This window comes from Triticum urartu, chromosome 7A (assembly GCF_056163025.1).
Source record: "Triticum urartu cultivar PI428250 chromosome 7A, HENAU_Tu73, whole genome shotgun sequence".
Classification (NCBI taxonomy): Eukaryota; Viridiplantae; Streptophyta; class Magnoliopsida; order Poales; family Poaceae; genus Triticum; species Triticum urartu.
This window is the reverse complement of record NC_141879.1, coordinates 22,126,169-22,150,374: the sequence shown is the minus strand read 5'-3', so window position 1 is coordinate 22,150,374 and position 24,206 is coordinate 22,126,169. Positions and strand designations below refer to the sequence as shown.

General features: G+C 43.9%; 1 long non-coding RNA gene across 5 annotated transcripts; it reads right to left on the bottom strand.

The window, feature by feature from the left end:
* Positions 1 to 11,226: 11,226 nt before the first annotated feature.
* Positions 11,227 to 15,329, bottom strand: LOC125532279 (uncharacterized). 5 transcript variants are annotated; one of them, XR_015611765.1, is made up of 4 exons: positions 14,824 to 15,325; positions 12,579 to 12,697; positions 12,294 to 12,405; positions 11,227 to 11,679 (listed from the first exon to the last, which is right to left on the bottom strand). It is a non-coding gene; the product is annotated as an uncharacterized LOC125532279 (long non-coding RNA). The 5 variants fall into 5 exon arrangements; XR_015611766.1 differs by having other exon boundaries at positions 11,227 to 11,820; positions 12,294 to 12,697; positions 14,824 to 15,329; XR_015611763.1 differs by having other exon boundaries at positions 12,294 to 12,697; positions 14,824 to 15,328.
* Between the last annotated feature and the right edge of the window lie 8,877 nt (positions 15,330 to 24,206).

Here is a 24,206-nt window from a genome sequence, read left to right as displayed (position 1 = left end):
ATTTTTAGACCAAATAAGTCCGATCCTGACGCAGCAAGTTGTCGTATGAAAAGATCCTGTGCATTGAAGCATTTGCCATGCATGATATAGAATATGAGAGTCTTCATTGCACCCTCAATCTTGGCATGTGGAGAGTGTCCCTTAATGGGCCAGAGAGTCCGCCGGATAATATGATATATGGTCCTGGGCAGGTACTCTAGGTCTTCAACGAAGAACTCAGTTGGATAGGGTGCATCTTGAGGCAATGGCTTCATCATTGAGAGCATCTGACTCATATTGGGTTCAGGTCTCTGAAATATGCTCTCAATAGCTTCAGAATGAAGTTGACACCCTTCCTCGAAGAATTCGCCTGGAGTGGGCAGGCCAGTGAGCTCAATGATATTGAATGCATTGGCTTCATGATGGACATTTCCGGTCATCCACTCCAGGATCCAAGTCTTAGGATCTCTGTTGTAGCCTTTGATGTGGAGAGTGGCATAAAACTGAAGTAGAAGCTCTTCGTTCCAGTGCTCTTCATCAGTCACGAACGGCAGCAGACCCACTTGCCTGAAGCAGTCCAAAGCTTCCTCAAGACATGGCAGACCAGCAATAGCTTCAACCTCAAGGCGCTTGTGTGGGAAGATGCGACCTTGGTTGTATAAGATGCAAGAATAATAGCTGCGCTGTGAATAGCTCCAGAACCTGTCTGATACAATCCTTTCCCTTGAATAGGGGTTCTTGGAGCTATCGAAAAATGTGTTATCTGCCTTGAAGCTATTTACATCAAAGGAGCCAGGTGCTGATGCAGGACCTGGGAACCTTGGAAGCCTTGGGACTGGCTTCTGGACATGAGGCCTGTGCTCTATGTGATAGTCAAATTGTGGACCTGCAGCAGACTCAGGAATTGAAGTGTCTGGCTCAGTGGCTTCGCTGTCCGCTGAAGCATTTGGTGGGGCGGGCTCCACATTGGCTTCAGTGTTAGTAGTTTGAGGGACATCTTCAGGCACGTTCTCTTGGGGAACTGCATCTTGATGGAGCGAGGGAGTGAGTTCTGGAGGTGCTTCTTCATTGTCTTCGGCTGATGCAGCCGGAATTTCTGCAGACTGGACTTGAGGCCGTGGACCTTTGCGAAGCCTATAGAATGCAGACGACGCTTGTGGTGTCAAAGTGAGCTGGGCCTGAATGTCTTCTTCCTCCTGAGGGCGATCCGCCCATGACTCATCTTGTGCCATTGGCGTCAGAGGACGACCAATGCTGATGGGTTCGCTTGTTTCAAGCTGAGGAAGGGCTGCATCACCTTGCACATTGTCCTGATGACCAATGTCTTCAGCAGCTAGTGGGTCGGCTGCTGGAATATCTTCAGCGTCAGGTGCCTCTGTGGGAGCAGGCTCATGAACTGTTAGTCATCTTTCTGCATTGGGGTGAATGATAGAAAGGGGTTCAACCATCAAGGGCTCTGTGGGAGCAGCCCTAGATTTCTTAGTCTTGCGCTTCTTTTTACTGGGGGCAGAAGGAGAGGCTTCAGAGCTCTTCCTTTTTCTGGCTTCAGCTTCTGCCGCTCTTGTCTTCTTTAGCTCTGAAGCTGTTGACCGGCTCTTTGGCTTCGAGCCAGTCGTGGCGGTTGGGAAGACAATGGAGGTGGCTGCTTGTCTTGATGCCTCTGGTTCACTCACAGCAGGCTGCTTCTTCTTCTTTGCGGCCATCTTGGGGTCGATGCCTGGACGCCCAAGTGCCTTGCGCTTTTCAGCCTCGTTGTAGGCTTGAACACATTTGTCAGCCAATGACTTCATCCTTTCACGCGAGCCTTGAGCTTCAGCATGCTTCTTCAGAAAGTTTTCTTTGAGATCATGCAGCATGATTTTGAAGCTTCTCACTTCCTGCACGCTGAGACTGGCCATGTGCTTCTTGAACTGAGCTTTTTCGTGATCAATTTTCTGCTTCAGCTCAACAATGCGCTGAGCAATGGCCAGTTCTAAAGCAATTGCGCCTTGGAAGGCGACGCTGAGTCCAACAGGCAGCTGCAGATCATTGAAGCTTATATCTGGTGTGTCAAACCATTCATCGATGAAGTTGTGGATGATGGCGACATCAAAGAGAGGCAGATTGTTGAAGATTTCAGTTTCCTCCTTGCTTTTGATGAGCTATTCTAGTGCGTCATCGCCCAGATCTTCATCGCTTGATAGATCAATGGCTTCACTGCGCAGAATGGCAGCAGCAGTGAGCTCTTTGCCTGTGTGTTGCTGGGGCTCCTTATCCTTCAGGGGCTTGGAGATGCGGGATACATCTTCAGACTGCACACTGACTTCAGGAGGTGCAGTTTTCAATGGCTTCGCCCTTGAGATTTTTGAGGCAGGGGACGGCTTCGAAGCTTTTGGTTTCTTTGTCTGCTTTGGCTTCGGCATAGCAGGAGCTTCATCAGACTCAGAATCAGCTGGAGGGTCATTCACAGCAGTCCCTTGGACTAAGATGTGGGTGATCAGACCCTCAAGATTGGCAAACGGACCGATGATATTGGGTTCCGCGTCGCGTGTGCCATCTTCCCTTGGTGAGGAGGGACCAGGATTGAAGTCAAGCCCAAATTTCTTCTTGTTTAGCTTCGCAGACTGTTGAGCAAACTGAAAGTTGCGTTTGAAGAGATTGTCGTCACGACACCAGAGAAGTGACGACGGATGTGCATCATCAGGCTGTGGTCCTCGGACCATGCATGGGTAGAAGCCTTGAGCAATGGCTTCATCTCTGGTTCTGGGTACAAGGTTCTTGTATAAGATATCCCCCCATGGACTCTTGATTGCATTCTTTTCAGCATACTCCTGGGTGACGAAGTGGTATTTGAACCACTGTTCTGCCCAATAGCGTCGAATCCATTGGATTCGGGTTTTGCACTGCCCATAGCTCTCTTTTGGATCTGTTTTGTACATTTCTGCCAAGTCTTCAGGCAGATCCTTGGAAGTTCCCTCACGTCTCTGTCTGCCCCCCTTTCTTGCTGCTGCAACTGAAGCCATAAACTTTAACTTGAAAGGCTTCAAATCTTTCAAAGGCTTCAAAGGCTTTCTTTTTCTGGACAAACAGGAACTGGCTTCAGGAGAGTTTATGTGATGCTGTAGGAATTCTGCAAATGAATGCAGACTATGAGAACCGAAGGATTCTCCCACGGACATGTACCTGTGACAGCATTAAGGTGCAAGGGAAGGGGAAGAGGTCATATGCATTCTCAGAAGGTTTTGAAGATTAATCAGTTTAGAAGACATTGACCTCATTGTGCGAAGACATTCACTTATAGATAAGAAGTTGGTTCCAGATTTGTACGAACCCATAGATTAGTACAAGTGAGGAATCTAACTACTTTATGAAGCACAAGTGAATATAGTAGTGTGAATAGGCGATTTTTATGAAAGTCTTCAAAACTTGGGAGTTATGAAGACAAACAGTGAAGATTATGCCTATTACTATGCAGCGGAAGTTAGATTACACTAGGCCAGCCATGGTCATGTATTCAATAGAGTGAAAGTACAGTGACAAACAGCTTCAATGTAATAAGGATCAAGTAGGAAGAAGTTATGAAGCCAAATAGATCATGCATTCACGTTGTGAAGACAAATGATAAAGCAAGCAAGCAATGACTTCACAATGAGTAACAGCAAGAGAAGGAAGTGAAGATGAAACCAGTGACTCGTTGAAGACAATGATATGTTGGACCAGTTCTAGTTGCTGTGACAACTGTACGTCTGGTTGGAGCGGCTAGGTATTTAAACCTTAGGACACACAGTCCCGGACACCCAGTCCTGAACACACAGTTCAGGGCACCAAGTCCTCACCGTAATCTCCTTGAGCTAAGGTCACTTAGTCCTCGCCCAATCACTCTGGTAAGTCTTCAAGGTAGACTCCCAAACCTTCACAGACTTCGTTCACTAGCAATCCACAATGTCTCTTGGATGCTCTGAACACGACGCCTAACCGTCTGAAGGATTCACAGTCCTAAAGTGTAATAAGTCTTCAGATCACACAGACAAGAAGACTTAAGTGATGCCCAATTTACTCTGGCTCTGGGTGGTTAGGGCTTTTCTCCTCACTAGAAATTTTCTCTCAAAGGCTTCGAGGTGGGTTGCTCTCAAACGACAAAAGCCGTGCATTGAAATCTGAGTAGCCAACCGTTTATGGTTGTGGGGGTGGGCTATTTATAGCCACTTGGCAACCCGACCTGATTTGTCCGAAATGACCCTGGGTCACTAAGGAACTGACACGTGTCTCAACGGTCAGATTTCGAACTCTCATGGCAACTTTACTTGGGCTACAAACAAAGCTGACTTGTCCGGCTCTGGACAAGATTTGCTCTCATTGTCTTCACTCGAAGACATAGGTTTTTGATTTAGGCATCACTTAAGTCATTCTGACTTGTTCTCCTGGACCCCACTTAACAGTACGGTGGTTCCTATGACTCAACAAAAATAAAAAGAACTATGAAAGATCTAAGTCTTCGAGTTCCATAGGCTTCATAACGTGTCTTCTGTTGTCATAGTCTTCAATGTGAATATCTTCATATACCACCTTTGACTTCAATGTCTTTCATTCATTTTTAGGGGTCATCTCTGATAGTAAACCGAATCAATGAGGGACTTCTACCTGTGTTTTCCTGCAATTCTCACAAACACATTAGTCCCTCAACTAGGTTTGTCGTCAATACTCCAAAACGAACTAGGGGTGGCACTAGATGCACTTACAAGTCTTACCTTTTCTCAACTATATCAGGTTAGTGTTATCAAAACATGATACTTAAAATGGACGTTTTTTTTCACGTAACTTATCTTTGGCGGTAAGTGTTTGTCATTTTTCCTTCGACAACATTACATCTAAACAAAATGAAAACTGTAAGGAGATGTGGCCATGCTTCTTATTAAGCAACCATTATGCTCCTGCTTCTTATTCATTTGACATTGAAGTGAATTCTAAAATGATTTTTAAAGCATTTCAATCCAACTAATCATGGTAGTTAAGATGTTAAAGGGGCATGCTTTTCTTAGTAACTCATCAGTACATACTAAGATTGGAATATGGCACCCAATCCCGTGTAGATCCATAAGCATACTATTTTTTGCAATCAAAGTTGCAAAGTATTATGATAAAACAAGTCGTATGATTTGATAAGCAGATTCTCTCTACCTAAAACCATAAGATATTTTAAGTGTTTCTACATACACTACTAGATGTTATATTAACATTCAAATATGTACTTATATAGATTTCCTGATATTCAACTTTTTGAGAAATAGTTCCAAAGTAAGTTATGGAAACTAATTCATATTCTTAGCATCTACATGTTTCTCAAAATAGCTAGCCCGTGCACCGGCACGGGTTGATGACTAGTCTCTAGTAATTTATTTGTGCATGTGAAAAGGTGATTCATCCAATGGCTTTGCCAGATGCAACCATCGATCGAGAACTAGGCCAAAGTTGATTAACCAAAGCTAGCTAACTAAGCGTGTGGCTCTCGTCGGTGCCACTCATTGAGATCAACATACGAATTGATCAGTTAAAGGGTATGTTGTGTCTAATTAATATTGCCTCTTCAAATATATTGCATTCCCTGCCAAAAAGAAAGTATACGATCTTTACACGGTATGGCTATCTACCGTACAACATATGAGGTATAGCATGGCCTCTCTTGTGACAAATGGTGAACCATTGCATCTATAAATATACACGGGACGTTCCGGCAGGTACTTCTGTCACAACGGAATTAGACAGGGAACCCACAGTGGAGTCGGTGCAGGTTCCATGGAGGTCGGAAATGTTGCGTAATATGCAGGACTGCAATGTGTTGTTCTTGGACAATAACGAGCCGACTACGTATGCGGAAGCGATGATATGTGCGTGCGTGCATGCCTGCGTGCATTTGTGTAATCGGGGGTGGGCAGGGGGGTCAGGCTATGTTCCACTTCCACTCTGACATATCATATCCAATATATATTATAGAAGAAAATCTAAAAAGAAATATATTTTATATACGTTTTAATTGTTGGACTACCCTGACTCATTTTTTAAGTTTTTTAGGGATCCCATACTTTATTACTTTGGAATAATAATCAAAGGGATACAAAGGGGGCACCCCGACTCTTTGGAGACGGGATTTAGAACATTCAGCGGTCCACATACATAAATTCTCAAATAGTTGTAACCCACTACCTATTTTTCTCTTCATGCAATCATGCCAGGTCATCAAGTCTTGCATGTGTCCATAAGTTACAATTTGTGCAGTAATCAATCATGCATCTCAATTTCTTTCACTAATTTTTGTGCGGACATAGACCATGATGTTACACATTTTTGTAGCATGACCTACATATATTTGTACGTTGGACGCTTGGAGCAAATATATGTAGGTCATGATACACATCTTTGTTAAAACTGCCACCCCTTTGACTTCAATCCAATAGTTTTCTATTTTAATACAAATTTTTCTCACATGTCTCATATGCTTTATTCTTTTCAAAATATAATCCAAGAGCATGCTTAAATTTGTTTTGCAATCGCTTTAGTTTTTCAGCATATATTTATGCATATGTTTTATCATGGTTCCCGCAGCAACACGTGGGGCATCATCTAGTTGTTCTGAACATGTGTGGCCGCATTGGTGGGGGTGAGAGGTTTTCATAAACAGTGCATCTTCTCGGGAATGCCTACGATTAGGAACAGAAGTTAGGAAACGAAATGGCCTTAGTGATTTGCGCGGAGGAGTCCATCACCCACATTCTATTCACGTGCGTGGCAGATCAATTCCTATGGAGTTGCATGAAGGAAGTTGTGGGGTGTAGTGGTGCACCTCTGATGTAGCCGATTTAATTGTGATCCCGGTTCAAACCTCGGGTAGGAGGAGACGCCTCACATGGACCTTATGGAATATCTGCAACAAACTTGCGATTGCCTGCAAACCTCTACTTCATGCTACATACGCCATTTTGAAATGTATTGCCTTCTTGCAAAAGTGGTGGTTACTCACTACAGATATGGATCACAGCATCCAGGACAATATCATCACCAAACTTCAGGGCATGTTGCGTCGGCTATCTCCCGTCAACTAGTGATCTTTCTCTTCCGCTCTTTTCTTCCTGTTGGATTTTCTTATGCTGTGAGCCCAACAGACTATTGTTGTTTTGTTTTCGGTACCATGTACTTTGTTTTCATTAGTTGGTGCTTCATTATGAAACAGGGCTACGCCCTGGTTTGCCGAGTTAGGCGGTAACTATTCATTTCGTTTGAACAAATGGATATATTTCATGGAGATACATATATTCCTTATAATATGAAAGATAACGAGAGCCTGCTATGTCCTCGTGTATGTTTCCAGTGTAGCCACCGCAGCCGTAACACACCTGACAGGCAGGCTGGAATTTGATCTGATGGTATTGAGCTAGTCGATAATGAGCGGTAGCTGCATCCTCCCTGCAGACACGGAAATATTGTCTCTTAAAATGTTGTGTTGCCGTCCTATATAGCAGGATATACCGCATGTAGGACGCGATGGAGACATGATGGAGACGCGCTTAGATTACTGAACATGAAGTACTTAAATTACCTTGATTTTGGTGTGTCTGCCAAACATCCTGCCTGCATGTGTCAAGCTACCCTTAATGGGAGTATCATAGGTAGTATCATGCATGCCAACTAAGCAATTTTGATGAAGTGGCATAGAATTAAATGAAGAAAGAGAGGCTTGAGTATCATATCATGATACCGTATCATATTAAATGACGTGCTACTTTGTGTCATGCATGACAATAAATGTAATCCTCTATGATACCAACATATGATACTATGCATTAGGGATGTAGTATTATAGACTAGTATCATATGCATGATACTAACGACTAAAGCTTAACACAGTTTACTTAGTTAATTAACTAGTATTAGCCTATAAGCTTGCTGCGAGGACCCATCCACGACCACGGGGAGAGTTAACCAAAGCTAATAATTAAGGGTGTGTGGCCGCTGCAACTAGTGCCGCTGAGATCATCATGTGAATAGATCAATCAAAAGGCAGTGTACTGTACTACCAAACAGTAACATGATGCGCATGCCATTTGGCAATCAAGTGCATCCCTGCATACAATACGGCCAAAAATGTAGTTGTGTACATGTTCAGACGGCAACATCGTCGTACCGTGTTATGCCAGCAGATACACATGCTTAGTATTAGCTAGCGTGCATTGGATGATTAATCTGTAATTATCACCTAGCGTATGCAACCATCATCAGGGGGTTGGAGTAATCCAAACATGAGTAAATTTCCATGTAATAGCGTGTCCTAATTAGTAGTAGCTAGCAGGTGCAAGTACAAGTTGTGTCAGGCAAGTTGTGATTACGCTTGCCGGTGATTAGTTTTAGGTAAGTGGTAAGCCAGCTTTTTTTAGGGAATGCCTTCATGGCTCACTTTATTGCTCAAATCACAGATACATCGTCAATTAACAAAGACAATAAATCTAGGAGGTTCCTCAACCCACACATTTGGTTGATCACCAGTCTTTAGCTAGAGAATGAACGACTAAATTGGCCTCCCTCGGACAGTGAACAAAGCTAACTTTAGTAAACGAAATTGACTGAACAAGGATATCTTCGTATATGGAAGCAGCTGCCATTCCAGAAAATCCTTTGTTGATCAACGTATTTATGACTTCAATATTATCCGACTGAATCACCATCTTGTGAACCCCAACTTGATTAGCCAGATAAAGGCCATGAAGGACAGCAGTAGCTTCCGCAGTCGTCGCATCAAGTACTGTAGTTAGTTTCAGATTACTAGCAGCTACAAATTGGCCATTGTCTTCTCGAATAATAGCTCCTACTGACCCAGTTCCCAGGTCTATATCAAACCCTGCATCTACATTGATAGTCACATATCCCTCAGGATCCTTGCACCATTTACTCATTCTCCCCTTAACAGGCCTTGATGTCGCCCTTGTAAAATTAGCCACTAAAACGTGGATAGACATTGTTACATGAGATATGTCCTGCACCTTTTCATCATGCACCTTCTGTCTTCTCATCCACCAAATATACCAAGCCGTGGTTAATATTACTTCCCTAATATCACTTAATGATTTGTCCACTGGTTTGATAAAATTGCTTGCAAATAAATAGTCAAGGACTGCACTCCCAGCGCGATCAACCTCGCTAGCTTCTTTAACAATTTCCCATAATCCCATTCTCTTCCAAATTTCTCGAGCATGCAGACAATGAAATAAAGTATGTTTTATATCTTCACAAGACCTAGAACATATTGGACAAGAGCTAACTTTTGTGGCATGCCTGTTTGCTAGAACCCCATAGCAGGCAGGATCCCATGTAAGCACTTCCGCCCAAAAAATTTTATTTTTGCCGGCAATTTGCAGGACCATAGCTCCTCCCATACTTTAGTACAATTAACAGATCCTGGTCTTTCCAGTTCAATGATTTGTTTCCAAATTGAGATTCCCATTCCACATGATATGCCGATCTAACTGAGAAAAGACCGTTTTTTATTAAACCTCCAAGCCACGAAATCTTCCATTTCGTGCTGACTTAAGGGGATCGCAAGGATGTGTTCCACATCTATAGGCCAGAAAATGGACCGTACTAGTTCTTCGTCCTAATCACCACTAATTGGATCAATAAGCTGGTCAACAGTCCGAATTAGTGCCTGACCTCTGGGTGTTAGTACCTTTCTATTTGAGTTTTGTGGGATCCACACATCCTCCCATATATCAATTTCCCTCCCGTCCCTTACTCTCTAGATAGCTCCCTTGTTAAAAGTATGTAATCCCGCCAAGATGCTCTGCCATGTGAATGATGAGCCTTTCTTCATTTTTGCTTTCATAATATCTCCATTTGGGAAGTGTTTACTCCTCAACTCTCTGGCGCAAAGGCTTTCGGGGTCTGATAAAATTCTCCAAACTTGTTTAGCTAACATTGCCTTAATAAAACAGTGCGGGTCTCTAAATCCCATTCCTCCTCGGATCTAATCCCTAACAAACTCTACTCCTACATTTTCCTCCATTTTTTCTTTGAACCAAAGGAGCCTTGCAAAGAATTTTCTAGGAATTCCGTAGGATAGTATTCTAGTAGGAAAATTTCCTTTAGGGCCCTTTGTTTTGCAGGAATAGATTCACATTCATATACATGATTGGTTCATATCCCTAACAATTCAAAGAAAAATACATTAGCTCGGATCTAATGGGGAAAAATCATATCCATTAAACCAAATAACATCTCTTTTTCTATAGAATTTGAGATATATGTTACCCCATTTCATGTTCCTACACTATGAAATAGAGAAGGCCTTAGGTTCCTTTGAAAGAACGAGAGATAATTTGGCAAAAAAAATATTATTTCGCGAAAGAACGAGAGATAAGATATAGTCTTGCACGGCCACTCATCTGCCCGGCTGCGTGTAAGTACGTACCGGATTGTCATGCATGGTCAACCTCTACCCGACCCAGCCTCTCCGTGTGGATCTTAACCAAAGGCAATAATTAAGCGTGTGTGGCCCCACGGCGCCGCTGAGATCATCATGTGAACTGATCAATCAAAATGCAGTGTCTAATCATGTGAACCCGTCAATTTCTACAAATAAACATTATGAACATGTGAACATGTGAACTGATCATCATGTTCACTAATTTTTAATGAACATATCTAGCGTGCAACCATCATATATATCAGTGGATGTAGGAGCGTCATTTGTTTGCGTGGTAAAAAATTGCCGCCACCTACTTCATCTATTAACTTCAATAGTAATGATCTTTCTAGCAGGAAATTGCTTGTCATCTACCGGAATTGAAGAAAACCCGGCAGTTCCACATCATATCGAGGCAGGCCAGAATTAAGAATGTGAGTTGATCGATATGGATGCATATTCTATTGTACCAGTATAACAAGGACCGATATCGGGGACCGGCCGGCCAGGCATATGGATACAGTGTACCAGGTTCTTGTGGGCAGAATGAGTCATATTTTTAAGGCTTACCATGTAGAACACTCGTCCCCTCCGCAAGCATTACCTACTAGATCGGGAACACGCCTTGGCGCGAGGGTGCCGGTCCCAGCGTTTTGATCAAGCAGGTAATGCCAAGATGGAAGCCAAATTATTAATGCGATACAGTCGCTCCAATATACTCCCTCTGTAACAACTTAATGTGCAAGGAGCTTTTTGGTATAAAAAAGGTCTTAAGATACAGAGGTTGTAGCTTCCATAATTTCATCTGAATCTCTTAAACAGAAAGAACCACACATACATTTACTCATTATGTTCCAATCAATAAGGTGTTAATTGGAAGGACTGGCTAAGAATAAGGCACTTCTAAGAAAAGGTGACACTTTCATGCCTGATCATAAGAAAAATGTACATCAATAGTCATATTATTTTAGCACCCAAAAAACACAAATTATCAAATTATAGTACTCAGATCCCTAGTTGCCTGATCTCCTTTTCCATTTTGAGAGCAGGAGTAGGAGAGGCCTGGTGCTTGATGTATTGAGCAAATAGTTAACTCAAGTAGTCCACGATTGAGTCTACAGCTCTTCCTTTCTGCTAGTGCTGCATTCCACTGTTTTACAGGCCTTGCAAAATGTTTGGAGGGCTCATCATACACAATACTCACTCAGCTTATATTCCATATTGACATGCTGTTTCTTATCGAACATGTTTCCGTATGCATCACTTCGTCGTCACTAAACATGGGGAGACAGAGAGCAGTAAATATTTAAATTGTTGCATTCAAAATAGGCGCTTTCAATACCCAATTGTGATAAGACAGAACAATGGAGTGCACAGCGGAAGCATCTATGTTCAGGCAGAACATAAGATCGTATCTGAAAGAGAAGAAATGGAGCTCATTTGCATGCTAGCTGATCATTCCAGTAACATGCATTGCTGACTCCATAACTAAAATAGCACTACTTTCTACCTTATGATATCTGGCATTAGTACTGTAAAAGAGTAACTACATGCATATGTGTATTTGGAAGCAATATCAATAAAATAGAATGGGCGGAAGAGGGATGTCGTGGGTGGTTTGAAGCATAAACATGGTACTACATGAACTGTAAGCGAGGCAAGGGGACCAGGAATAAATTGTTGCAGACTGGAAGGGTTAGCATATCATCCCTACTATTTCTTATAGCCTCAAAGTATCAAAGTGTATATTGCTGTTTTTCACATCCAACATACGCAAGTGACCGGCAATATTTTGTGGAAATTATAAGTACGACGTCATGTTAGATCTAAATGGAAATTAAAATTGGCAAGCGAAGTACATCTGTACTATGTTTAATACAGTATTTACCTTTTTTCAGTAAATTAGCTTTCCTGCCCTGAATTACTCATCCAGTAATCATATCACAATCGTCACTCATTATTATAGGCTTCACTTTTGCTTGCAAAACTCCACAGCATGTCTGTATATGGCAAGGTAATGACGATAGATGCTATCGATGCAGATACATAGTAAAAGATCATGGTGAAGTATAAAGCCCAAAACACATTATCTTTCAAATAAATTTCGAAACATAACAACTTGCTACTTGAAGGCTACTCACGGCTTAGCTGTATGGATTTTAGAACAGCGTACCTCAGGTGGAGCATAGGCGGTCGACGTTCCGGCGAAATTGCTAGAACAGGGATACTGGATGCTTCCCTAGAGGGGCTTGAGTCCGTCTTCTATGTATCAGACCATCTCACAGTAGTATCCTGCACAAAGAGGAATAAGAATTTACCTTTTAGTGAGGGCTTCAATCTTGGAGGTAAATAAAAATATTTAGAGTTCACAAGTGTCTTTCAGTATAAATTCCATGAAAGACTACAGTACTACTCATTGCATCACTTATCTGAAGAAACATTAAATATCTAGTGTGAAAACATTTACTTTTTGGAAGGAGATGTTTCCAATACAACCACCGCTAGAGAGAAATTTCTAATTAAGAATAAATCTGACACACTAATTCAGCCAATTCTCTGAGCAGCTTCTGTGAAAAAATTTCCACCGCATAAATATAATTTATGTAGCTGAACAATTGAACATGAAACAGAGAAGAAGGGAGGAGGAACTGAGCTGTTGTGAGCTAGCTGTGCCCCCTTGAGCTGGCCCCTCCTCTTGGAGAGGACAATGATCTGGTCGTTGAGCGCCTTTCATGCCGTCCTTCAAGCGGAGCTCGACGATGTCGACGGCATACTTCCTGCTGCCGGCCACTTCGCCGGCCAAGTGGCACCCCTTCTCCTTGGGAGCGAGCAAACTACATGAAGACAACGCCTTTCGGTCCCCATCTGGGCTGGGGCGACCCGCGCTAGGGTTCCGCCCTGCCGCCGGCGGCCTCCCTCGCCCCCTCCCGCCGGCACCGGCCGCCTCGCGCGTGCCCCCCGGTCCCCCCTCCTCTGCCCCTCCCCCTCTCCCTCCCCCTGTGCTCCTGCCGCCCCTCGAGGCGGCGGAGCGCCCCCCTGCCCTCCCCCCGTCTTGGTCCTCCTCCTCCCTCATCCCCCTTCGCCGCCGCCGGCTGCGGCCTCCGGCGTGTCCGGGTGGCACCGGCGGCGGCGGACGTCCCTTCCCCGCGCGCCGGGAGGGAGAGTCGGGGCTCCCTCCTCCCCGGCGGCGGTGCTGCTCGGCTAGCGGCGGTGAGGCTCGGCGGCGGCGTCCTTTGGGCCTCGGGTGCCCTCGACGCCGTAGCGTGGCCGTTGGCTGCGGGGCGGCGCGGTGGGCGGCTGGCCGGCGGCGCCCGCTCGGCCCAGATCTGGGCTCTTTCGGGCCCCATCTGGGCTGGGGCAGGCCTGAGGTCTGGTGCGCGACGGCGTGGCTCCCTGGTGGTGGGACGAGGGGGCCGTGGCTGCGGTGGTGGTGGCTCTGGCGGCCGGTGTGCTGCAGCGTGGCTGCAGGGACTGTCCGGACCCGTTGGGGTCCGGCCGGGCCAGTGGTGGCCCGGCAAGTCCCTGTTGCCATGTCCGGTCAGCTCCGCGCGGTGGTGGAGGTTGTTCCCTCCTGTCGGCTGCGGTGCGGTTGCCTCCGTGCCCGGTGTCTTCTCGTCCCACCTCCAGGTCTCGTGTTGGTGGCATCAGTGAAACGGTGAAGATGGTGCGATATTCGTGGTGGCACAGGCTGGTGGGCGGCTTGTTGGGTGGTGCGCTTCTGATTGTCTGAGGTGGCGGTGGTGGCTTCGAGGCGGAAGAAATCTCTGGCGGCTCGTTTGCCACCGGCGCGGCTGCGCCCGTGGGCGTTGCCGGACCCTCCTGAGGGGCGTCGGTGATACCCCCTTCCCCATTGCTATCCGCATACCGGGGGAAACCCTAGGACTTGTCCGGGCAGCAGCGGCGTCGTCGTCGCATTTCTTCCTGAAGATGTTGCTTGGTACGCGAGGCTTCAGAGTGCTTGGCGGGCGGTGGTTCTTCTTTGGTGGATGCAGCGGGTGTCGGTCATCTTCGCTTAGTTGAGCTGCCGGCGTCGGCATTTGTTTTTTTTCTTTCTCTCCTTTTTCTTTTGGGCTTGTTTGTGCTGCGGCCCCCGCAAACTGGTTGTATCGGTTGGACAGTGCTTTATAATCTAAAGCGGGGGGGAGGGGGGGACCCTTTTTCTTCAAAGTGTTGGCCTATTTATGCACAGTGTATGAACCTAGGTAAGGCCCTGTTCAAAATCTATCCACTCTGCTCCAATCCGCGGAGCTGTGGAGCTCCCTTTGAGCCGCTCCGTAAAAATGAGCTGCAGTATGCTCCGCTCCGGAGCATAGTCGAGGGAGCGGAGAGGAACCGAACGGGCTCTAAGAATTTTCTTTTCGACACCCATCATGTCAATAAGGAGACCATGTTCTGAAATATAAATAGATGAGCGTTACCTGCTTGAAATGCTGACAACATATCTCCAGTCCAAAAAATAGGCGGTGTGCATCCAGAGGAAACTTCTGGTCGGCATGGCGGCCACATCAAAGTCAACCCCTTTGGGTGCCCATCCCCTCCTTGAGAGACTCCGGTGAGGATCCTCCCCCGTCCATGAATGAGAAATTAAGCAACGTGAGAACAAAAAGAAAGGTTTGTACATAGGTATGCCAAAAAGCACTGGACAAGTTATCTTACCCAAAGATCCAGAATGCTAGCTCACTATAAAATCAGCAAGGGGACCTGCAAAACAAACCAGTCAACACGCCAGTTTTATAGCTTCTCATATTTTTAATATTTGTCATCTCAATCTTTGATTTATGTTAAACAACATCTACATGTTATATCTGCTCCAGATTAATCATCCAAAATGCACTCTATACAATGGGGCATATATACCTGAAGCATTTGACAACGCCTAGATCAATTAAGAAAAGTATGCCTTCCCCGGCCATCAGAGAGAAAGGGAAGAACCTGGGAACCCGTAGATACAGCAGATTCCGAGCACAGGCATCCACACCAATCTGAAGGAGCACCAGCGGCATGCCCAAACCCCGCCACCATGCAGCAGCCCATAGCAGTGTTCCCATCAGCTACAGTAGCAAGGAGCCTGGCACTAAACCCTAACCAAAGGTTGTGGAATACAGGAGAATAAACATACATGAGCCACAGCCCGACACACAACGAGCAGAAAAGGGGAAAAGTGGAGAGGACGCTCACCACTTCCTTGTCGGCATCGGTGCCGATGCCTCCCTGCTCCCGGAGGCGTCAGCGACAGTGTCAAGGCTGAGGGCGAGGGAGAAGGGCTGGTCGCCGGGGGGAGGCCAGTGGATCCTACCAAATCTTGTCTCTCTGCTTCCTTCTTGTCACCTGCTCTCACCGGCAGCGGCACACCATATCAGCACCACGAAGGAGAGGCCCATGGAAGGACGGGAAAAGGATGAGGGGGCTCACCACGGCTCGTTGCCAGTCTGGCGATGGCATCCTCCTAATGGAGGTCCTTCGGAGTTCACTGGAGGCTCATGACCGCAATGACACATGTTTGCCAAACTAACGAACAAACACTGGCTAGTTTACATCAAGGGTTTGCAGACGTTACAATTTACTATCTAAAACAGTCTGACGTATACGGTGGCTACTACTTTTAAATAAAAACTAAACCTACAGCTATCTGCTTTCTGATATTAGAGTAGCATAGTTCAATTCATGTAAGGCAAAACATATATCAGTTTGAGGCTATTAGGAACATGGGCTCAAGTGTAGTTTAAAATTGAAACAACTAAATGTACTTTCTCCCTCCCTCTCCCTCCCTCTGTGTGAAAATTACAGAGCTAGAAGATATCATCATAGATGGTACGACATAAAGAGAAAACAAGGACCAAAGCGCATGCCACATATGCATTTTATCTACAATTTGAACATACAAAGAAGAAAGAGTGGATGCCAGTATTAATGGAGAAAAGGATCTAATAATTCTCCAACACACAAGTAGCCTAAGCAATATATTTACAGAACATGCATATATATAGAACTTAGTAAGTATTTTCTTATTACTGATTAGAGTAATCATAGCATAAAATGTTCTTAGATATTATGAATCATATTTTCTCAACCTTAATAGTTTTAGGATAGAATTAAAAGTCTTTGAAAACCAATTGTTGGTTGCGCTACTTTGACATCCTTCTTCTGGACATTATCATGTTATTCCAACGACACCGAATGGACTATAGATAGAACTTTTTGTTAAGACAACCTTGCCATGCAACAACAGTAAGGGCCATATTGTCCAAAAAATCAATGAAATCGAAATGGAGAGTTATTTCTATTTAGGCAAGAAAATGAACCAGTCTAGACCTTTTCAGCGGTTTACAGAGCCGTGTCACACAAGGATAATAAAAGAGACCAACAACAAACAATAAAAGATCAAGAACCAAAAACAAACAATAAAAGATTAAATCAAGTATAACAATAAAAGATCAAGAACAACTTATATGGAACTTACTCTTACTCTTAACCAAATTAAATCAAGGACCAAAATACTCTTAACCAAATTAAATTAAGGACCAACAACAAACAATAAAAAATCAAGAACAACTTATATGCAATAAAGATATAAGAGAGAAAAGATCTATACATAAGACGACTATAAACACCAGAGCATAAAGAAGCAACACCTTTAAATCAAATAAAAAGGGTTCAGGGTCCATTGCATAGTGGGCTCAGATTCGCCTTTCCTCAATCATATAACCTACCCCCATCGTCTCTTATCACCAGATCAATATGTTGATACAGTGGAGCTGCCCTGGTTATCACTCAACAAGAATGACCATCCAAGGACAAAACAACATGTATCACAGGATCACAAAGGATTCTAGAGACAAGAGGGAGGATCCAACTTGATACCCACGGGTGCCTCGATTGCTCAAAGGCACACTTATTTCAGCCACGGTTAATCATCATCGCCCTAGCACGAACGCCACTGATCAATTTAGCAAATCCAGGAGCATAGCTATATGACCAGGGCATTCACATGTAAACCACATAAGACGGCTATAAACACTAGAGCATAAACAAGCAACACCTTTAAATACAAATAAGGGTACAGGGTTCATTGCATAGTGGGCTCAGATCCCCTTTTCCTCGATCATATAACCTACCCCCATCATCTCTTATCACCAGATCAATATGTTGATACAGTGGAGCTGCCCTGGTTATCACTCAACAAGAATGACCATCCAAGGACAGAACAACAGGTATCACAAGATAAAAAAGGATTCTAGAGACACGAGGGAGGATCCAACTTGATACCCACAGGTGTCTCGATTGCTCAGAGGCACACTTATTTCAGCCACGGTTAATCATCATCGTCCTAAAAAGAATGGCTTCCGACCGGCCGGCTACAGCCCCTCGGCGGGGCACTGGAATTACACGTGATGGCATGAACAAGAGATTGACGGCACACCAGCTTGAAGGACAGTATCCAGCATCCCAGTTGTCTGATATCTCAATGCAAATGCACTCTGTTCAGGAAAGAACCCTATCTGTGCACTAAACAATATAACTCATTAAAAATGCACACAACCCAGAGATGTAAAAACATAATGACCAAGAATTTTATGCCTACTCATGATCTCAACCAATGCGACTTTGGTACATGTATTTCTTTGACCACTTTCCATTTGAATAATCACAGTATTAAAATTATGACGGTGCAGTTTGATTATAATCAATTAATCAAATCAATCAAATAGCTATGCAAGTATGATTTCTATCAACAAAGAGCAACATCACGCCGGTCCTAAATTGAAGGATAGGTGCTTACCATATTTTCTATGATTGGCATGCATCTATTAGAATATATATGATGCATTTACTTTGGTTTTTCAGCCATCGCGGTCGAAAGCTTTAAACTTGACTTGTATTCTACAAAGTCACTGCAAGAGGCAGAGCCGCTGGCAATGCCATAGCCACCACCAGTTTTACCCGCGGCATTGCGGGAGCGCCCGCGAGCAGCCGTGGATGAAGGGCGACCAACACATAGCCAAAAGGAAAAATGGCAGTCGACTATAAATAAAGAATTTGTTTATTTTTATAGAAATGACGGCAGGGTAGACCTTAAAACAAGTGACCAAACTTCAACTTGAAGCAACAACACACAGAAGTAATTTTCACCGATTTGTTATAAAACTAACATGAATATGGGACTGATTGAAAGATCCCCTTCCTTCGAACCTAGCTGGACCATATAACATATCAAACTAACTATATAACATTGCCCATGATCACTGGCCAGCACAAAGATCTCATCAGCGACACCTCACGTCCTTCACATATTTATCAAGACACATATATGAAGTAAAGTAGTAGTAATGTATAAGAGTGTGGATTTTTCATACCCTCATGTATAATTAGAATAACATGAACTGGAGTTATATATTGATAGTTACCATGGATGGAGAACTGAAAATTTCTAACACTGCAAATACAAAATTGTCAAGAATGATAATAAGCATGAAGAACTAAAATGTACTATCACTTCCATGTAGCTGAGAGCCTAATATTGACAGAATCCACACCATGTTTCAGGTAAAAGTAAAAGCTTGTCATGCTTACCGAGAGGGAGGCATAATGGATCTTCTGTAAAGGCACCAACACAGGTACACATCACATAGGCTCCTGAAAAAAAAGAAATCATGCTTAACAATAACACAAGTGGGAATCAAGCAAATTGCAATGTTAATGGCTTCTTTTGGGGCAAAATCAGTACATCTTCAACCGAAGCAAAGAAAACACACACATATATGCATACAGTTTTATCTTAGCTAGCACCTCTACGCATACACGGACATAGAGCAGAATACAGCCAACAAGCCAAGCAAGGCAACAAACATGTGCTCTGTAAATAATTAGCTAGATCCAAGGCCTTCCTTGGCAACAAGGTACAAACAAATCAAGAAAGACAAAGAAAAATATCTTCTTTGGAACCTAGCTAAATCTGAGAATCTCCTCCACAAGAAGAAAACAAAAATTGCTAATCCCTCTCCTCAAGGTAGACTGCAGCACACAAGATTACATCTCAGAGGGGTAGAATACCAACCTGAGGCTGGATGTCACACCCAGTACTCCATTGTGACTGTGAATCCATTCCCTAGCATACTGAGCTGCAAAAAAGGGGATCAGCAGTGGAGAGAGAGAGAGAGAGAGAGAGAGAGAGAGAGAGAGAGAGACCTGCGGGTTTAGCAGCCACCGTCAAGGTCAGAGGCCGCACCAGGGTGGGGAGGATCGCTGGGTGATAATGGTGAGGAGGACGAGCGCCGGGGCCGTGGTGCATGGAGAGGCAACTGCCGATGAGGAGGACGAGCGTCGGAGCCGTGGCGGATGGAGAGGCGACCTCAGACGAGGCTTGTGGCGCCCTCATCCTCCCCGGCACAGTTGACCCGCGGCGCCCACGCCTCCGGCAACCGCGGCGCGAACCCGCGGAGGCACGCGCACACCCGGCGACGCCCTCCCTCTCTGGCCGCTTCCTTCACGGCGGGAGGATGGCCTGGGCGAGCGGCGGCGCCTAGGGTTTGAACGGGGGTGGGGAGAGGTGAGGCGGGGGAAGAGGAGAGGGGCTGGCGCGAGTGGGAGATGAGCGACGGCTAGGTCATCTCCACGCGAGCCGTCGCCTTTTATACACCTCTAGATGAAATGACGAAAATGCCCTCGGTGGCCACCCAATTTTACAGGCGGTGGCACGAATGCTTCTATACTATTCATTGTAGCAGTGTCCGTTTTTTATTCAAAGGCCCGGATCTTCCAGGCGCGAGATCGAACAGCCTGAAACGCATCAAAAGAACGATCCGACGGCCGACATTCGCTAAGCTCTGAGAACGGTCATGTTCTCCCTAGATACTTATTCCCTGATGCCGTGCTGGCTATGGATGTTCTCCCACGACAGCATCAGGGCCTACTTGCGGGCAAATGCAAACTTGGGCAAGTGCAATGTGCATACTCTTGCTCTAATAGAACCATAGGGATGGTCCACGTCGGCAGGACAGCTCGGCTTTTCCTGGTGTCTCTTATTCCCCTATACTTTTTTCACGTACTTTTAATGTTTCATCTATTGTCTCTCCGGGACTAGCTCCGGGCTTTTCCTTCGTATGCCACATATTTGAATGTGATAGAAGATTCTTCCAACTAGTATAACTCGATGCTACATCACGAGTGAAGATGAGGCGGTATATATGCACACGCAACAAGCGACGGGGTATTTATGGTTGATTGTTGTTGATTCAGTACTATTGTCATGATGTCCTCAAATTCTGGAAAGGTCTAGGTGATATATTTCTTGCTCATCCTCCATTTTGAGAATAAAAAAACGTCTAGCAAAGCATGTGACCGTGCTTTAAAACTAGGTTTCCTCGCTTGTGATCGTGGAGAAATGCACCCTGAAAGTTTGGAAGCAATAATCAACACTTCTTTGTTTGTTTTCAGAAATGATCTTTTTCATCTGAATTATGTGGTTTTCTTGTATTGACTTAAAAGAGACAATAACCATTTATGTGTTCCATCATATTTTCCTTATTTTTTCACTAAGTTCTAAGGAGTTTTAGCAACATACCAAAATGTTTCTCCTCGTATTTTCCCACAGGATTTTTGGAGAATCCTATTTTTAATAAGATAATACGTCATGTACAAGCATAGATTAGGGGGGAATCTACACTTCCAACCATCATGCAGTTGTCTCTCAGGAAAAAGTATATGGTTAGATTGTTATTGTGCCACTAAGGATCCTAGTATCGTTGTCCATGCATTCGAATTTAAAAGGTCCTAGTGGATGTTAGAATTCCTACGTCTTTCCTCTGAAACTCAGATCGAAGGAAATTTTTCTCAATGTTTTTCATTTGCCCCATTCTTGTGAACAAAGTCATGGATAGTAGCAGCCTAGGAAAATTTCCTATTCCTATATTTTATCACTTTTTCTTTTGAACCACAGGAGTTCTTAGAGCAATTTTCTATGAATTCCAAAGGATGGTATTCCTGAAGAAAATTTTCCTTTAGAGACCTTTGTTTTTCTGCAATAGATTGGTTCTTATCCTTCACATTTCAAAGGAAAATAACAATAGCTTGCATCTAATGGGCAGAATCCCATCCATTGAACCAGATAACGTATCTTCTCCTATAGAATTTGAGATACTGCATGTCCATCCCATTTTCTACAACTTTTATATTTCTATATGCCATGAATTGAACATGGCCTTAGGTTCCTAGAAAGAACGAGCGACAACACTACTACACCGTCACTCATCTGAACGGCCGCCCGGCGCGTCGCATGGCTGCAGCCTGCAAGCCGGCTCTAGTTGATAGATCAACTAGCTGCATCTCCTCGCTGCAGGCACGGAATTATTAAACGATGGCGAGTGCCATCCAGGAGGAGCTAGCTAAGTGCCAACTTGGTCATACGTACGTACCGGATTGTCATACATGGTCAACATCTACCCTAGCCTCTCCGTGTTAACCTTAGTCAAAGCCAACAATTAACCGTGTGTGTCCCGTGGAGCTTAGCTGCGCCGCTGAGATCATCATTTGACCCGATCAATCAAAACACCGTGGTTAATTACTACTGTGCATAAGAAATAACATTGTGTCCCTACAAATCAAATACTAACATGGTGTCCCTTGTGCCAAATGGATGTATATTAGTTGCATCATGTGAGCTAATAATAATGTAATGTTGTGTGTCTATGTTCCGACGGCGACATTGCGGTACCGTGTCAAGCTAGGATTGACAAGCACCAGCTAGCTCCTCTTTTTTTCTCCTTTAAAGATCACTAATTTTTAATTAATATCTATCGTGCAACAATTATATATCAGTGGATGCAGGAGCGTCATCTATCTGCTCGACAAAAAATTGCCGCCATCTATTTCATCTATTCACTTTTATAATGATCTTTCTACCATGAAATTATTGTCGTCTACCGGAAATTCAAGAAAACCCGGGAGTTGCACATCATATCGCGGCAGGCCAGAATTAAGAATGTGAGATGATCGATGCATGCATATGTGGCAGCAAAATGAACATATATATATATATATATATATATATATATATATATATATATATATATATATATATATATATTGTACTATTGTACTAGTATAACTAGGATCGATATCTGGGACCGACCAGGCATATGGGGACAGTGCACCAGCTTCTTGTGGGAAGGATGAGTGAGATTTCTAAGATTTGCATGCATGGTCCACACTCCACATACATTAATCCTTAATTAGTGCACACACAAGAGCCAATAGATGAGTAGAGGAGCCTAGTTGTCGACAGAAATAAGGGCATGCTCAACGGTAGCAGCTCCATCAGGTAGTGAGAAAATGAAATTGTGTTCTAGCAGCTACTCCAAACCGCACCTGACTCACCTGATGCTTGTGTCGAGGACCCTGCCTAGTAGATTATGATGATCTCACCGACTCACCCACAATACTCATCATCTCTAGATGTTCTAGCCTCCTCAGAGTATGGTTCTGCTGTCAGAATGGCACTAGTGGCAGGTAAAGGGAGTCCATTGAGTATGATACAATAGAGCTGGATGCATGGTCTCCATAGCTACGATCCAATTCTTCCCGATGTCTCTTATTCACCTATACATTTTCACATTGATCATCTACTGTCCCTCAGAAATAGCTCCTCTTTTTTCTTCAGTCTCCACATATTTAAATGTGACGATAGAGTGTTCCAACTAGTAGAAGCCGATGCTACTGCTTGAGCGAAAATGGGGAGGTATATATGCAGACACGAGGAACGAGCAGGTATTCATGTTGGGAATTGCTGTATCAGTACTATTTAGTATTCACTTTAGGTCCTGCTATTGTTTAAAGGTCTAGAGGAGGTGTTCATTCATCGTCCTTCTTCTTTCAGAGTTTGGCACAATATTGTTCAGTCACCATGAGGCAGCGCCAAGTAAAGACTATATAGTCGGTCATGCGTTGCAACGGGATAAAAAGATTCTAATATGTGATTACTTTCCTATTTTAATGTTATTATGTAAATAACTCTTTACAAAATCATGTCCATGATTTACCAAACTAAACAAAAACCACTTATTTGGTGGAAAAAAATTGGCTTATAGGAGAAAAACATTTTTTTGGTAAGTAGATAAAAAGTGAGACAATTAGGACGGTTTTCAAGGATAACCGGTGAATAAAAAACAGAGATGCGAGGGGGAAAATCAAAACGGAGAGAGGGGGGATATGTGAGGTTGGACGAAGCAGTATTGTCTGGAAGGAAACGAAAGGTGTTTTCTTTAAAAGTAGTAGAGATTGGCACGAATGAGTAGGCTGATTTTTTTTTCCTTTGTGAACTCATGTTTGGATTGTGCTGATGTGTTGTTCATACAAGCTTGAATTAATGTCACGAGATATTATACTTTTTTTATCCAAAACATTACATTGAATATGCATCACTTCTGAAATAAGGCAGTGGTGTCATCGAGAAATCGGATATGTATGAGAACAGGAAGCAAAGAAATGGCTGATATATCAGATGAATGGTACCAAACACAAATTTTGGAAAGCTGATATTTAGAGTGTTGGCATATTTTCTTACTGAAAAGAACACTCAATAGCCATTTTGCTGTGTTTTTCATATCCCCTCCTTTTTAGTTAGGAGTAAGTGCATTCCCCATCAAGATGACTTGTCCTTGATAATGCCTGGTACCAAATATACTGTTTAATAATTTGTGAGATTGTGGGTACAACACTACATCCGCAGGTGCCCTCTTAAAGCATCAGAGCAACAATTGCCTTATGAAATAGATGTCCAAGAAAACCAATAGTAGCAGTCCATATA